We start from the raw sequence: 15,622 nt of genomic DNA, 5'->3' as shown, positions 1-15,622 counted from the left end.
AAGAAGACATCTTTGTTCCAGCTCACCTGCTGTTCTCCTTCACCTCAGCTACAATGTGTGTTTTTCCAATCTGAGCACTGAAATGACACACGGCAGCATCTCCAGGCAGAGGGAAGACAAACACAGCCTCTAGAGGTTTGTCCTCCTTGTTCTCATAGTTCAGAGTGGAGACCAGAGTAGCTACATGGTCCTTCACCTCCAGTTGAGCATCAATGCTCTTCAGAGGAACTAAATCAGCAAAGAAAGACATGAATGAACCATAGGAAATGTTTAAATACATCTCAATTAAACTGTTCATTGTTCCTTCTATGCTGAAGAAACCAATAAATCAATTAGATTAAAAAGAGGACATGACTGAGGTACATGCAACCATAAAATCTGTTATTATAGGCTGTTTAGGAACAGCTGAGTACCTGGTTCCTTCTTGTCAGTGAGCAGACCACAGCAGTTCACCATTGTTCCTGTGAGGAAGAAACTTTGGGGGGAAATGGGTTAAAAGCTTTAAAGTAGGCAGCTACTTTTTGTAATATCACAAGCAAAAAGAAAGAAAACACTGAAAATTAATCAGGAAAAAATTTCACTTGTAAAGAGGACATGACAGTGAAGTAAGCATTGCATTTAAAAATCGGATTTAATTACTTTAAATAAATGAATCTTGTAAACGGTTGTGTTTTGTGGCACATAGAAGTCATATATGGTAAGATAGATCTACAAATATCAGGTCACCTTACCCCAATAGGCTATCCCACATTATGGCATGGGAACTCAAAAGCACCACATACCAGGAATTTCATTGGTGACTTCAGAGTAAATATCGTGGAACTTTGATATTTTTTACTTTAGAGTGTGTCACACCACAAGCCTCTCAAAAATCTGACTTTAGATTAATTTTGCGAAGTTAAACAGAATCACATTTTAAGAGAGCAGACTTTTATTAGAGTTTTCTTAATTTGTTTGAGACACTGCTACCAAAATAAATATTTTTTCATTTTAAAATAGTCAGTTAAAAATCTTTAAGAAAACGTACAAAGTTCGACCGGGTGTCGAAATGTGGGCTTGACTGCATGCAAACCAGGAAGGCTTCCTTAGAAATGCGGTGACTCAGTTGGATTTGCTTTCAGACAAAAAGCGCAGCTGTTCGTGTTTGTGTTGGTGTAAGTGCAAAAAGTGCGTCAGCTCAAATAAACTCAGAAAAGAAGTGAAGGAAGCTTACCAGTGAGGACAGACGCTTCTAACGGAGAAATACAGAATTTACTGCGCGTTATCTGAAGACCTGCTGCTCAAACAAGACATCAGCTGTTCCACTACCGGGAACGCTCGGTTTTGTTATGAGAGCGCACCGGGTGGGTGGAGCATTGTCAGTGAAGCCCAGCCCTATGCGAACATACAGTTCGAGCAAATTTACTTTCCACTGTTTTATTTCCTTATTCTTGATCAGACTGTACCTCTTTGCCTTTAAGTGTGTCATGGAGTGCAACAACCGATTCACATGAAAGGACAAAGCATTCGTAATTGTTCGATAAATATTGGGAGAAAAAGGAAAGCATTGAAATTGAGCTCCTGTTTTAGTTTTGAAGACAGTACATCTAAAGTCTTCAGGTTTTGTTTTTAAATAGGAAGCATATCTTTTTAAAAAAACTTTCTTGAGTTGGCAAAACACAAGAAAGTTTTATATTTTTACTTTAGATACACAATAAAGTGCTTTTATTGTGTATTTGTGCAAATGGCAATAAATTCTAGTCTCTCCATCAGTTTTAATAAAATCTTCTTCATTCACTTTGTCAAGAGGCAGAAATATTGTGACATATATGGCTGACTTAAAAATGCCGATGGTATTTTTTGTAATTAATGTAGTTATTTACATATTTTCTAAGTACAAAGTTGCATTTCAAAGTGGCATGTTCATGTGAAAAGAGATCATTTATTTTCCTCTGCATGAGAAAAGTGTAAATTACTGATGGTTTTATGTGAATCACTACACAAAATTTTATTGCATAACTACCGTACTTTCCAGACTATAAGTCACAGTTTTTTTCTTCGTTTGGTAGGGGGTGCGACTTATACTCCGGAGCGACTTACAGTCCGGAAAATACGGTACTGTTTCAGAGACATTCTTATATGTGTCACAACCAAATACCAGGCCAGGGTGATTGGAATATATTCCATAGTTCCTTACATTTGTTTGCAGGTGTTTGTTTTATTTAAATTAGGTTTTTATTAGATTAAAGTCCAGGGATATGGATGACCACTCCACAATCTTAATTTTTCTATGAGGCTTACTTATTATTGTGTTTGGGGGGGTGTTGTTTTGTTGAAACACTAATTTCAACATAATTGCATCATAAAGTAGCATTACAACATGGTAGAAAATATTTGGATGTACTCAAACCAATACATGATGGCTGGGGAGCAATCAATACATCTTACGCCATAGTATAAAAGACACCTCAATGCTTTAGTGTCCTCAGAGTTTGCTGTGACTTGTATTCAGTGTTTATGAGTCATAAGAAAAATATTCAAAATAAAGAATTTTGCTTTCATCAGCCTGTAAAGCATTGCACCATTTTCTTCTGTAAATCAGCCAATCAGTTCTTTGGCCATTTGTAACTTGTTTCTTTTTCCCAACAATGAAACTTTGGGGATAGGCTTCTTACTGATGGAGTCTAATTCACAACAGCAACCATGTGACTTTCTAAGTTGAATTTGAAACTTGCATTACCTGTAGTGCAAGTGAAAGGTAATGCATTTACCTTTAACTTGTAAAATTAAAGGAAACTTTTACAAGTTGAAGGTAATGCAATGCATTTCCAACAATACATTGTTGGAAATACACCAACAATGTATTTCCAGATCAGCACACTGACAAAGATGGAGCTTGTCTTGACTACATAATTCAATGCTTTTATATATATTAAAAAAGTTCTCTCTTCTGTATAATCTTATGCTGTGACAAGGCAGGTTAGTATGACAAAACTTAGCAGGTAGGTCACATTAATCAATCAATCAAATTTTATTTGTATAGCACATTTCAGCAAGGCATTTCAAAGTGCTTTACATCATAAACACAAGAACACAAAGTCATGCAACATATAATAGACAATACATTGTTACATATTACATTTCAAATACAATTCTAAACAGGTGTGTTTTTAGTTGCGATTTAAAAGAAGTCAGGGTTTCCGCTGTTTTACAGTTGTCTGGAAGTTTGTTCCAAAGTTTTGGTGCATAGATGCTGAAAGCTGCTTCTCCTCTCTTGGTTCTGGTTCTGGGGATGCAGAGCAGACCAGAACCAGAACCAAGAGAGGAGAAGCAGCTTTCAGATCTTTGATGTATTGTGGTGCTAAACCGTTCAGTGATTTATAAACTAACAACAGTTAACAACAGTTTATGAAGATAAACAAGTTATCTTCATAAACCTGGGTCACCAGTGATTATTCCACAACTTGAATCAACTATAAATTACATAAATCAAATTGCGTTCTTTCAAACTGAACAGAAGCCAAAGCAAAACTAACCTGAAAAATAGTATGGAAATTAATTCTTAAGTGATTTTGGAAATCACCTAAGAATAGTGGGAACATTTTGTCTTTTTTTAAAAAGCATTTTTCTTATTTATTACATAAACATTGTTTAATGAAAACTGTTGAAAACACATGTACAAAAGTTGTAAATAAAATGTATTTATGTGTTACTCCTGGTTTCTTTTTCACACAAACAATGTTGTTCCAAAAACAGAGTGAAGTCATAAGCTTGTAGAAACAGATTAAATCTGCTTTTTGATCATCAACTTTCATACGGAAAACCTCAGAGCCCCAGAGCTTCTCTCTTCATGCTGCAACCCAACAGTGTATTTCCAGCTTCAACACACTCTGACACAGATGGAGCTGAAAGGGCAAAAAAGGGATGAAAGCATTCACAAATTCTTTTTGCACCTGAATAGCCTTCTATTTTAACACACAACACCGTTGTAATGTGCATCACCTGACTGAGCTTTAATCCATGATGCAGCCTTCATAGCCAGAAGCTCCCATTCCTCCTTTGCATCCATCTTAAAACCATGAAGCCAAATCAGAGCCAGAATGGAGGCCCACACTTCATTGTTGACCTAATTAACAGAAATGAGACACACAAAACCATATCATGCCAAAAGTTGCTTGATGGATTGCAGGTATTTTCATTAAATCCCATTACTGTCACTTAATTTTATTATTATTCATTACTGTGGAAAAACAAACAAACAAACAAAAAATACTTATGTTACTCTGTATTTTGCTGGCTATTTTCAGTTTGGTGGTTATTTTTTAAGTCTCACGTTTCTTATGTGTGTTCAGTTGATTAACTCCGTATCAACTCTCCCTTTACAGCTCAACACTAAAACATGGTGGTTGACTCATTTGCCTCACAGGGTTCGCGGTTCAAATCCCTGGAGACTTTCTGTGTTGAGTTTCTATGTTCTCCATCAGTTTTCTTTGACTCTTGATACTCCAACATCCCACAATGCAAATACATGGATGGTAAGACAAATGGCCTTCAAGTTGTTCTCAGGTCTGAGTGAATGACTGCATGTTTGTTTTTCCTGCATTTTATTCATTACCTCTGCAAACGATCTTAAACTTCCCTAACTGCAAGAAACCATAAACATTATTGAGCCGATTTAGCAAATAAATGGTCAGAGTGATGATCATTTGCACTACCTACAATTTTACTCCTCATTTTCTTCATGTGGGAATTTTTGAAACATAACACCTTAAAATTGATATTAAATATTAGCTTAGAACCCACCGACTGTGGCTTTGCCTTTTCCACTTGCTCGCCGGTCTTTCCCAGCACAGCAGCCAGAATTGCATCAAGCATCCAGTAGCCAGATGCCTTCTGCAGGGACACCAGCTGCAGCAGAGCATCTTTACTGGGTACCACAGCTTCTGGCTCACTGGATTCTTCCAGAAAGTCTTCTTCAAACATGTCAAATGTGGAATAGAAAAAGTTCAATAAAAGTCTTAGCTCTTGTCTTATTGATAAAACAAAAGTGAGTTTTATTACAATTGTTCTGTAAATTCCACTCAAGTACTTATGAAAACAAATAATTTCAATTCTGTTGCCAAATATTGTAACATTGCAAATTACAACAACTTTTTGAAGACACTATTCTTTCTTCTTCTTCACAACAATGTCCTCTTTGTGAGTGTGAGGATGTCAGCAACTAAAAACACAATATACATCAAAAAGTAAATGTAGTGGGCAGTGAAAGTCTGGCCCAGCAGGCCATCTATATTATGGGCATGTGAAATTTGCATAGATGAGACCTAAAAAAATAATATCCTGTCAAGTACTACATCATTTGTTATTGTGATGATAAAAATACCAAGATCAGTCCATCTGGATATTTCACAAATATTCCATATTCCTTTCACTGCCCAGAAACATGGTAGTTTAATTAATTATTCTAAAATTCCCCCATAGCCATAAATGTATGCTTGCATGGTTTCTGTTGATTGTGTCTGTGTGGTGTTGTGTGATTGACTGGTGACCCCACTGACAAGTCAAGATAGACATCAGTGTCCTCTGTGACCATACATTGTAAAACTGGTGTAAACAATGAATGGATATGGTTATGAAAGTACACTTACCTGATTTTAGTACAGCTTTATCACAAACAGAAGCTATATATGTTGAAGAAAAAAAAAACAAAATAGAAATAAAGATAGATGTTCAAAGTAAAACAAACAAACAAACAAAAAAAACTCAGTGTACAAGTAAATCGGCCTGTTTGCATATGTTCATGACGCCATATACCAGGAAGTAGGGTCTTAAGGATAAATCAAAAGTGTCTGAGATGTTATTTCCATTAACATGTATGCCGGAAAGAGGGTCAATTATATTTATATTTTTATTCTTCGAAAAGTTGAAGAAAATCTTGTTTTCACAGATTTTTCTATATAGTGTGCTTGTCTATGGATGTGTGCATTTTTACATTATCAGATATAAGCTCATAGTAAAACTGAACAAATAGTAATAGGTTATGAAACATTTGGTCGGTGAACTTTTATTTAAGCTTTACAAAAAAAAAGAAAAAAAAAAAGAGTCAAGTTAAAAATAATCTACAACTGAAGTCCACAACTTTATCAATCTTTTCCCAAACAAATATATGGGCATCTCTGTGTTAATTTGCACAAGCTTGGTTTTAGTTATAACTGATTGCAAAAGGTATTCAAGTATATAGCAAATATGTTTTTCAGTTGCAGTTTGAATTATTATTTGTTGATGGACCAGCTCTTTTTACTTACCCAAAACTGGGGAAGCAGACATATCCATCATAGCTACATCAGAATAAATGAAAAATGAAGTGAGATTGTGACATTTCATTCTAACAATTTCTTTCAGGCTTCATTTTATCTTTACCAAAATGACATGACTAAATGTAAACTAAAAATAACCTATAAAGTTTCTATTTTCGCTTTAAACAAATGAAATCTGAGTGTGTACGGTAATCTCAGTGTTAAAGTACACAAACCTTTTTCAGTAACATCTTTTAAGAAATCTGTGTCATGTGAACGACAGCAAGTAAAATACTTGCTCTAATTTGGGAAATCTAATTACAGCGCAAACTGTGGCTGTGCAGCAAATCATCGATTGTTTAATTTCTGTTCCATTTGTGCCAAATGTTATTCAAGATTTGTCGTAAATTATTACTAATGGTGAATGCGGTCCAAGTATATAGTGAAAACCTTAAGAAACAGTGAGTTAGAGTTTTTACTTACGCAATCGTAAAGGTGCTCTGCATTTCATTTCTCCTTGGAGACACAGAGAGACATTAAAAAAAAATAAGAGTTCTAAGATTGTGACATTTCATTCTAACAATTTCTTTCTGGCTTCATTTTATCTTTACCAAAATGACATGACTAAATGTAACTAAAAATAACCTATAAAGTTTCTATTTCGCTTTAAACAAATGAAATCTGAGTGTGTACGGTAATCTCAGTGTTAAAGTACAAAACCTTTTTCAGTAACATCTTTTAAGAAATCTGTGTCATGTGAACGACAGCAAGTAAAATACTTGCTCTAATTTGGACAATATAATTAAAGCACATACTGTGGCTGTGCAGCAAATCATCGATTGTTTAATTTCTGGTCCATTTGTGCCAAATGGACCAGAAATTAAACAATCGTAAATTATTACTAATGGTGAATGCAGTCCAAGTATATAGTGAAAACCTTAAGAAACAGTGAGTTAGAGTTTTTACTTACGCAATCGTATAGGTGCACTGCATTTCATTACTCCTTGGAGACACAGAGAGACATGAAAAAAAAAATAAGAGTTCTAAGATTGTGACATTATATTACAATAACCGTTTTCAGACTCTTCTATTTTTATTTTGGTGAATATGACACTGAACACTTAGACACATTTAGGGTGTTCTCAGATTGAATCTCTAAATCCAAATGTAAAATTCACTTTACCTGTTTTAATCAACACGTCTGGGCTTCAGTAAGTTTTTCAGTTGTCTCAAGATTTTTAGATTTTTACATCCGTCTCTGCAGACGGATAATTGCATCCGTCTGCCTAGACAGATATCATTTATTGATAAAAGGTATCCGTCTATGGATAACTATGGAGTCATCCCATCTATGCTGGGAGAACTGCATAGACCGAGGTAAAGATGAGAAAAATCTAAAAACATAAATAAATAAAAATCTGTAAAAACTAAAAGTTTTTCATATGAAGCGCTTTTGCAGTGTAATTTAATGGAGACATTTCAAGCAATTTGTTTGGGTGTGACCGTGCTGTGAGCATCAGCAAAGAAACATCAATAGATTAGCTGTGGTATCAGATTACCACATGTTAATTGAACTAGTTAACTTGGTGAAGTTCAGACTGATGCTTTAGTTAGAGCTTAACAATAACCTGGTTACTGTGTGTCTGACTGTCAGTGGCCATGTTAGTGCTGGTGAACTAGGGGGCATTACTGGGTTTCTGGTTGAGAATGCCCAACTAAAAGTCACCACTGGTAAAAAGGTTTTTAAGGTTGTACTGATTTTATTTTCACACATGAACTGGACAAGGATGCGCTTTAAACCACAATAAGTGTAGCCAGGTTTGCAAGATACATGTCTAATAATACTGGAATAAGTGAACTCCTCATTTGTGTTATTCCAACATGCAGTTGTCAATATTCACTGTATGCCGTAAAATTCATACAAGTATTTTAACTTTTCTTTTTTAACCTTAAACATTGCTTGAAACAGACATAAATTTGTGAACAAAGAATTAGCTGATATATTATTTGTTACAATTATTTTATAATGCTTCTTACCAAAGAAAATAAAACTGAAATTATTATGCACCGAGACCTTACTTTTATCATTACTAAAACTGTTAAAACAAAATTTAAAACAACAAAACGCTAAAAAAAATACTAAAACAAAAGTACACAAACTTACTGCAGTATAATTTTTGCATAACTTGGTATCATGTAAACAGCAATAAAAAGTACAATACATGCTATTGTGACTGTTTCTCTTCCATTTGTGTGAAAATGTATCCAAAATTTTAATAAATTATTATTGATGATAAATGGTTTCCAAGTACAAAGTAATTATGTTTTTAAGTTGTAGCAGTTCCTCCTTAGAGTTTTACTTACTAGCCATTGGTGGTGCACAACAAGCTGCAGCCATAATGTTCCCTAGACCAAAGGACATGAACATGTTTAAAAAGACAGACAGACAGATAGATAGAAAAACTAATACATTTTATTCCAAAAGTTGATTTTAGAAGGTTCTATTCTGACTTTTGAGCACACAAACAAATATTTTCAAAAGCCATGAGCATGGATTCAGACAAAGATTAAATCTGATCCTAAATGTAGAGCTGGCCTGGTTTGCTTTTACTAACAAATTTGACAACTTCAATACAAAAAGAACTGTTGAAATTAGTTACAGCTTCCAAATTATTTTAGACCAAAATTCTAATAAATTCTTAAAATATACTGGGGCATGCTGTGGTGGCGCAGGAGGTTAGCACGCCCCACATTTGGGGGCCTCGACTCCCGATCCCAGCGACCTTTGCCACATTTGGATTAAGAAAGAATTTGCTACTGCAGTGTCCAAACATATTATATATGGTGTTTAATATTATCAAACAAAGCTAAATCTTGTTGATCATAATTGATTTGTAACACTGATAGAGTGCAAAAGGGGTGAATATTTTTAATAAACACTGTATTATGGGAGAAATTCTACTTCTTCATCTGAATAATTTCATACTTAAACTTATTTGATCAATGTATCATATCAGTTCATAGTCAGTTGATATTTGCAGTCAATAGGAGGTTTACTTACTATTTATACCTATTATAACTCTCTATTAACAACTATTTAAAATGAAAATCACTCACTTCCATAGAAAGGTGTCGGTACATTTCTGCGCACCAGTGGTCCTTCAACGGACTTGCCGCTGTCTTTGTTAACAGCTATGAAGGCAGTGAAAGAACTGCTCACTCCTGATTGGACACTGAGCTCCACCACCTTTTTCTTCATTTCTTCATCATTCTGTTTCCTTTGTGTCCTCTCCTCCGACTCCAGGGAGCGAATCATAGTGCGAGCAGCCAGTCTGTGGACTGTTAATCTGCAGACAAGAAGGAGAAACATCTAAAGATGGAGCTCAATCTCTTTCAACATAAAGATTAATCCCTCTACTATATTTGTTTTTTTTCTGTAACATCCCCCTTTTTTCCTTTAGGGTATGGTTGGATTTCTGTCAAGATTAATTTTCCATTCGTTGTTGGAGTGAAACCAAGATACATCAAATGAACAAAAATAATTTCTGATTTATGAAGCAAAGAGTCGGGATCCTATCTTCACTTATATTTCCTTGTGCACCTTCTTTATTCTCCCAAAAGTGTTTTGTAAACTAAAATAACCACCTGGTCAATTTAGAAACAGAGAAAGGGAGAAATGAGGAAATTAAAATCAGCACTGTAGATAAATAACATCGTTCATTATACAGCTGCACTTTGAGATCCTGACTATGAACACGAAAAACACATCAGCTACAACGGACAACTCCTGATCACACTGGGTTTCCCCACCATAGCAACTCCCATACCCACAGAACTCATTTGCAAACCTGATTGTCAGGTTTGATATGCCTGACCATCAAGGTTTTACTAAACAGTAGCTCTAAACGACTGGACTTAAACAGGCACCAATGAAATTCAGGCCACAGTTCAGGAGAACTACAACTAAAGTGAAAACCCTGAAGATGTCTCCATGCAGAAGGACCCCAGGACTGTCTTGTTGCAAGGCAGCAGAGCCAGCAACTGCACCACTGTGCAGCCCCTCTGCTAATAACATCTAGTTGACAATTCTTGACCCATACACTATGGCTGAAAATGTTCTGCCATTTAAGAGACGTTCCAACTGTCCTAAAATCTTATGATTACACAAGGACACAGGATGTCGAGCCCTCTAAAAAATAACTTAACACAAAGGGAACACTTTATGTTTTTGAGCAACAGGGAAATAGTTTCCATGAATATCATATGACTTACACAAATACAGTCATTTCCGTGAAACATCAATAGATTAGCTGTGGTTTGCTTTTACTAACAAATTTGACAACTTCAATACAAAAAGAACTGTTGAAATTAGTTACGGCTTCCAAATTATTTTAGACCAAAATTCTAATAATTTCTTAAAATATACTGTGGTAACTAGTTTAATTACCACATGTTAATTAAACTAGTTAACTTGGTAAAGTTCAGACTGATGCTTTATTTAGAGCTTAACAATAACCTGCTTACTGTGTGTCTGACTGTCAGCCCCCCTGCTAAAACAGATGCAGGGGGGCTCTAGGTAAGTAGTCTTACCTAGAGTCATCTGCATGTTTGAGATTGAAGTGAAACTGGCTCTGAGAGGGATGACCTGCCAGGCTGTATCTCACTGTCACACTGCCATCTGTTGCCTCTGAACTCTGTAAAAATTTGTTGATTAGGATGAAGATATATATATATGTGTGTGTGTGTGTGTGTGTGTGTGTGTGTGTGTGTGTGTGTGTGTGTGTGTGTGTGTGTGTGTGTGTGTGTGTGTGTGACCCCACCTGTAGAGTTAGCTGAGCATAAATCAGTGACCTTTGACCCTGAAAAATAGCTGTAATGGGTGGAGAGAGAACAGTGGCAGACACTCCCTTTGGTAAATCCCAAGAGACAGAAATGTCCTCCACAACTGGCTGCAGTGCAAACCTGAGTGACTGCATCACCTGTGGTTCAAACAATAGTTGTGAAATTATTTACTTTTACTATAATCACATTTTAATTTTTTACAGTTTTTTTTTGTTTGCTTTTACCTTTGGTTGCATCCTATCAGCCCCAGTGATGAACTGAGCGTGACCTCCGCCCTCTTTGGCCATCCCGTTGATGAGAGCAGAGCTGGCTCCTTCTCCAATCCCAAAAGAGAAACACCTACGATACAAAAGTTTGATTTCAAACTCAAAATAACATCAGAACATAAAGCAGACTGGGAATCTGTAGGTTTATGGTTTCACCTGTGGGAGCCTGCATTCTTCTTAACAAGATCAGTAACTTCTTTGGTGTTTCCCACCTCTCCATCAGTGAAGACAAACAACTGAGGGAGGAGATGTAAGTGAGCTTCGGAGAAAACAAGTTTGTCTAACATTCCAGAAATGGGTGCAGCAGTAGGAGTTATTGTGGTGAACAATCACATTGTTCATTTCACATAGATGTGATAAAGCTGATTATTTGCTGGTGCAACTTCTAGAGCTGTTGCAATATCAGTGTGTATAGCTGACCTGTCGAGGATGTTTGGGAATGCAGGCTTGGCTGTAAATGTGCTGGAGAGGTTGAAGAATCTCCGTTCCTCCCAGATCAGACTCCATCTTTTCAACCTTATTCAGAGCCTCCTCCATGGTCTTCTCACTGTACTCCACACTCTTACTGCCATTAAGAACAATACAACCAATAAAAAAATATATATATACTGAACAAAATGAAAGGAAACACTTTTAAATGAGCTCCTGAGTAGAAATTAAGGAAAGTTAGGGACTAGTAAATATTTTCTTTATTGAGTGGTTGTCGGTGAAGGAAAGGCTTAGATGACACTTACGGGAAAATGTGCTCAAAGGAAGAACCAAAACTGTAAATGTTGAAGTAGCAGCCCATTGGTAAACTCTTCAACAGCAGCAGCAAAGTGTCCTAAATAAAGACAAGATGTCAGGAGCTGTAAGGGTTTGTTTAGGTTTTTTTTACATCAGGAGTGCCAATTACTTTATGACAAAGATAATGGTGGGAAGTCTCAGAAAATGAACCTTTATAAAGAAAGTCTGAACAGAGAAAATAACTGCTTGGTTAAAAGTCTAAAGAATACCAAGTGACAAAATTGCTAGATTTCTGGTTCTGACAATGGTACTCGCAAAGAAAGCATTTTTAAGACAATTGTTTCAGTATCGCAAAAACCTGATGTTTGTTCTAATCCTTCTCAGATAAGGAAAGTTTTCCTTTTAAATGGATATCTTACTCTAATTAATCAAACTTAAGACATTTTCTGTATTAAATAAAATGAAGAGTCATCAACTCCACACAGAAATGTAGCTGCATGAGAAAACCAGTACCCTCATGAACCAGTTGAATTGCATTTAAGAGCTTTTGGGGTGACAATTAAGGGGTAAGAAAAAACCCTCAAACATTCCTTTAAAACACAAATAAATACCCGTGCACTGCTAATGCGAGTTTCTTGCGGTGTGTTGTTTCATGGCGCAGCCCATACTTCCTGATCGATCCACCAAGAACACAAACTCTCCACAGGCGGCGAGTGACGACATCACTGACTGGGGGAACTCAGGGTAAAGGCTAACCATCACCACTGGATCACCCATCAGAGAGCCTGCATGTTGGAGATGGAAAAAATTAAAAAATACATAAACCTTCTCATATTCCAACAATTAATAATCAGTAACACCTCAAGTAATCGGTTCTCACCAGGTTTGGCAGAGGCCTGTCCTGCCTCCACTATAGCAGAGGGCTGGTGGGCGTCTTTGTAATAAATCAGTAGCTCAATGTCTCTGTCAAACTTGTGTCCTCCACCCAATTTAACCTATAATTCAAAAACAGAAATAAAAAAACGAAAGTGAATTATCTTGTTTGTAATAACTACTTCCAGCAGTAACATCAACTCTTTACCCACCGTCGCCTGAGTTTGATCAGCGTTGAGATACTGAAGAGGCTCCAGAGAACAACTGGACTCTATTTTAGAGATTGGACGAGGAGAGGACACTCGGGCAGAAAAGGACAGACTGTAGGGCACCAGAGAGGCTGGAACTGAGGTCACCTGGACACTGGAACCTTCACTACCTGGAAACAACATGAGAGAAAACTGGGAGTCACTTAGTTTGTAATTAAAATGTATATTTGTGCATCCATCTATCAGCTGGTTTTCCTACCCTGAGGTTGGTATCGAGGGTTGAGCACAGCAGGCAGACAGAACCTCAACCCATCATCAGCCTGCACAGCCAGCTCAGTGACGTACTCCAGCCTGATGGAGGCGCTCTCTCCTGGAGGCAGACTGCCCACTTTCATGGAGAAGATATCTGGACTCTCGTCACTCTCCTCCAACAGGAAGGCCTGCTGACCGGAGCTCAGGGCATCATCATACTCCTCCTGAGCCTGCAGTCCACATGAAACATGTCAGCAATGTTCACTTTATTGTGTTTCAGCTTCTTCATAAAGAAGACATCTTTGTTCCAGCTCACCTGCTGTTTCTCCTTCACCTCAGCTACAATGTGTGTTTTTCCAATCTGAGCACTGAAATGACACACGGCAGCATCTCCAGGCAGAGGGAAGACAAACACAGCCTCTAGAGGTTTGTCCTCCTTGTTCTCATAGTTCAGAGTGGAGACCAGAGTAGCTACATGGTCCTTCACCTCCAGTTGAGCATCAATGCTCTTCAGAGGAACTAAATCAGCAAAAGAAAGACATGAATGAACCATAGGAAATGTTTAAATACATCTCAATTAAACTGTTCATTGTTCCTTCTATGCTGAAGAAACCAATAAATCAATTAGATTAAAAAGAGGACATGACTGAGGTACATGCAACCATAAAATCTGTTATTATAGGCTGTTTAGGAACAGCTGAGTACCTGGTTCCTTCTTGTCAGTGAGCAGACCACAGCAGTTCACCATTGTTCCTGTGAGGAAGAAACTTTGGGGGGAAATGGGTTAAAAGCTTTAAAGTAGGCAGCTACTTTTTGTAATATCACAAGCAAAAAGAAAGAAAACACTGAAAATTAATCAGGAAAAAATTTCACTTGTAAAGGGGACATGACAGTGAAGTAAGCATTGCATTTAAAAATCGGATTTAATTACTTTAAATAAATGAATCTTGTAAACGGTTGTGTTTTGTGGCACATATAAGTCATATATGGTAAGATAGATCTACAAATATCAGGTCACCTTTACCCCAATAGGCTATCCCACATTATGGCATGGGAACTCAAAAGCACCGCATAGTAGGAATTTCATTGGTGACTTCAGAGTAAATATCGTGGAACTTTGATATTTTTTACTTTAGAGTGTGTCACACCACAAGCCTCTCAAAAATCTGACTTTAGATTAATTTTGCGAAGTTAAACAGAATCACATTTTAAGAGAGCAGACTTTTATTAGAGTTTTCTTAATTTGTTTGAGACACTGCTACCAAAATAAATATTTTTATTTTAAAATAGTCAGTTAAAAATCTTTAAGAAAACGTACAAAGTTCGACCGGGTGTCGAAATGTGGGCTTGACTGCATGCAAACCAGGAAGGCTTCCTTAGAAATGCGGTGACTCAGTTGGATTTGCTTTCAGACCAAAAGCGCAGCTGTTCGTGTTTGTGTTGGTGTAAGTGCTAAAAAGTGCGTCAGCTCAAATAAACTCAGAAAAGAAGTGAAGGAAGCTTACCAGTGAGGACAGACGCTTCTAACGGAGAAATACAGAATTTACTGCGCGTTATCTGAAGACCTGCTGCTCAAACAAGACATCAGCTGTTCCACTACCGGGAACGCTCGGTTTTGTTATGAGCATTGTCAGTGAAGCCCAGCCCTATGCGAACATACAGTTCGAGCAAATTTACTTTCCGCTGTAACGTTTTTATTTCCTTATTCTTGATCAGACTGTACCTCTTTGCCTTTAAGTGTGTCATGGAGTGCAACAACCGATTCACATGAAAGGACAAAGCATTCGTAATTGTTCGATAAATATTGTGAGACAAAGAAAAGTATTGAAATTGAGCTCCTGTTTTAGTTTTGAAGACAGTACATCTAAAGTTCTTCAGGTTTTGTTTTTAAATAGGAAGCATATCTTTTTAAAAAAAAAAACTTTCTTGAGTTGGCAAAACACACAAGAATTTCAAAGTGCTTTTATTGTGTAATTGTGCAAATGGCAATAAATTCTATTCTCTCCATCAGTTTTAATAAAATCTTCTTCATTCACTTTGTCAAGAGGCAGAAATATTGTGACATATATGGCTGACTTAAAAATGCCGATGGTATTTTTTGTAATTAATGTAGTTATTTACATATTTTCTAAGTACAAAGTTGCATTTCAAAGTGGCATGTTCATGTGAAAAGAGATCA

General features: G+C 36.7%; 1 long non-coding RNA gene and 1 pseudogene across 1 annotated transcript; both read right to left on the bottom strand.

Moving 5' to 3' along the window:
* Window positions 1-39: 39 nt before the first annotated feature.
* LOC129358758 (uncharacterized) lies at window positions 40-1,309 on the bottom strand. The gene is made up of 3 exons (XR_008605835.1): window positions 1,214-1,309; window positions 414-475; window positions 40-228 (listed from the first exon to the last, which is right to left on the bottom strand). It is a non-coding gene; the product is annotated as an uncharacterized LOC129358758 (long non-coding RNA).
* Window positions 1,310-2,986: 1,677 nt separating this feature from the next.
* LOC129359326 (von Willebrand factor A domain-containing protein 5A-like) lies at window positions 2,987-15,045 on the bottom strand (annotated as a pseudogene).
* Between the last annotated feature and the right edge of the window lie 577 nt (window positions 15,046-15,622).

The sequence above is a fragment of the Poeciliopsis prolifica genome, unplaced genomic scaffold (assembly GCF_027474105.1).
Source record: "Poeciliopsis prolifica strain line A6 unplaced genomic scaffold, Auburn_PproV2 SCAFFOLD004, whole genome shotgun sequence".
Lineage (NCBI taxonomy): Eukaryota > Metazoa > Chordata > Actinopteri > Cyprinodontiformes > Poeciliidae > Poeciliopsis > Poeciliopsis prolifica.
The sequence above is the reverse complement of the archived record's forward strand: the minus strand, read 5'-3'. Positions and strand labels throughout refer to the sequence as shown.